We start from the raw sequence: 2,430 nt of genomic DNA, 5'->3' as shown, positions 1-2,430 counted from the left end.
TCACTGGTCATATGGTTTGAACATCCAAAGTTGATGATCCATGCATTTGGTTCCACTTCAGCATGTAGAGAAGTCTTTAGAGATTCCTTATCTTCTCAACTCCGAGATTGTCCATCATTCTTTTCTTCTATAGCTAGGAACAAAGTGATGCAGCTGTAACAGGTGAATCCTCAAAAGAAAACTGATTGGCTTATGCAGCAAGAGTAACACAACAAAAGCAACAATAAAACATAGAAAGATTACAGAAACAGATCACATTATTGTCTTAGAACTTCTGACAACCAATCAATTATCATCATACAATCATCATAGAACATCCGGTAGTCAACTAGTTATATGCAGGCTACAAGTCAGTTACAATCCATCCGGAACCCTCAAAGTCAACCAGATCACTAATCACGAATCTAAATCTTTATTATGATCTCTACTTCATGTCCCTATACTACAAATGATTACATAATACCCTATATATATATATATATATATATATATATATATATATATATATATATATATATATATATATATATATATATATATATATATATATATATATATATATATATATATATATATATATATATATATATATATATAGAAACTTCATACCTTCGTTATTCCTCAGTAGCTCAGTGGTAGAGCGGTCGGCTGTTAACCGATTGGTCGTAGGTTCAAATCCTATTTGAGGAGAGCTCTTTTCTTCAAGCACTTTTTTTTTTATGAACAAATAGCAAATTATTGTTTCAAATTATGAATAAGATATTGTCGATAATAGAGATCGGACCATAAAAAGAGTAAAAAATTGTCCAATTTCTAGAGCTGAATTGGAGTAACCCTCTATTCGCCCCGACACATTTTTTTTCACTTTTTTTAATTTCATTGATAATTTTATCCCAGCAATGTTACCAACATCTCCGTGTAGATTGGGAATAATCTAAACCCCGGGGCTAGCTCGCTCATTTATTTCAAATTATGAGCGAGCTAAGGTGATTTGTTACTAGCAGTTTTCTTAAAATACATTTATCAATTCTCTCGAATTGATTTCCATCAAGTAGGCCTTTCATCTTTCTACCTTATGCAGACTGTACAGCCTTTGAATCATGGGCTAGTTGATAAGATATGTGAAATCTTATTCGATCCGCTCGGGAATTTTATTTTGGTAAATGAAGTATTGGAAAGTCGTAAAGTATGAAAATGGATCTCAGCGATCGTACCTTCATCGGATCAATGACTCACCTATTTGTCTTTGCAAGCATTTCAATAAGTTTTTTCATAATCTTTCATTTTTTCTTTTCTTTTTTTTTCTCTCTATCTATTTGTTCCATGTAAACCAGTTGATGAAATAACTGAATCATATTCATTCACAAAGAATATCAATTAACAATATTTTATTATTGAAAAAATAAATCCAGGGAACGATATTGAAAAAGGATGCTGTTATAGACATCAATGCTGATAAATAGCACGATATATATGTATATATTCTAGTTTTCTATGGATAGAATGAAAATGAATAGTAATATATTAATATAGATATTAATACACAAAATAAGGAATATATATATATATATATATATATATATATATATATATATATATATATATATATATATATATATATATATATATATATATATATATATATATATATATATATATATATATATATATCCTCCAGAACATATATGGGTCGGCCACAAAAGATTACATTTACCAATGTAAGAAAAAATGAAACGTGTAACTAAGTCGGCCCTAAGAATGAAAGAAATTCCTCCAGAAAATAACATCCAAGAAATGCGGATCAACAAGAAGGTCGGCCACACGTCAAAGAATATCGAACAAGAACCCAAATAGATCCACACGCCAAGAAGTCGCTCCAGAAATAAAGGAAAACCAACCGGTAAGCTCAAGAACTGTCATGGAACCCATAAATAGTCAAACCGGGAGCGATAACTAGTCGGAAAAGAATTCAAATGGACTGAAAAATCTAGAATTAAGCACATGAACCAGCCTGGAAACCAAAAATAGGATCTGCAATGAAAAGCAAACAACTACTGGCAGGAACACAAAAAACTACACACTGAACTGAACAAGAACTAAACTGAAAGGAAATATTTTTGGTTGATGCAAGATTGCTTATAGACCGGGGATGCTCCTGCATCAGACACCCCAAGTAGAAAGAGATGTTCCATGAGAGGCAACTCATGAACATCAAAAAGGAATTGGGATAAAGACCCCATGCTCATTTATGATCCAAACATCTTCCTTATCTGCAAACCTCTTCTTTAACTCAATTAGATTCTCTAACTCTTGACTCTCTTTATTTCTCTTCCTTTGCTTCATAACTACACATTGTCTCTGCTTACTGCTTTCTTTCTTCTGCAACTCTGATTTGTTTCTACCACAAGACTTCATTCGGTGTGTCACCAT

At 31.9% G+C, this 2,430-nt stretch overlaps 1 non-coding gene across 1 annotated transcript; it reads left to right on the top strand.

Annotated features, from left to right (window-relative positions):
* Nucleotides 1–618: 618 nt before the first annotated feature.
* On the top strand, nt 619–690 carry TRNAN-GUU (transfer RNA asparagine (anticodon GUU)). Its single transcript has one exon. It is a non-coding gene; the product is annotated as a tRNA-Asn (tRNA).
* Nucleotides 691–2,430: the final 1,740 nt, after the last annotated feature.

This window comes from Cryptomeria japonica, chromosome 8 (assembly GCF_030272615.1).
Source record: "Cryptomeria japonica chromosome 8, Sugi_1.0, whole genome shotgun sequence".
Taxonomy (NCBI): Eukaryota; Viridiplantae; Streptophyta; class Pinopsida; order Cupressales; family Cupressaceae; genus Cryptomeria; species Cryptomeria japonica.
This window is presented reverse-complemented; position numbering and strand designations above follow the sequence as displayed.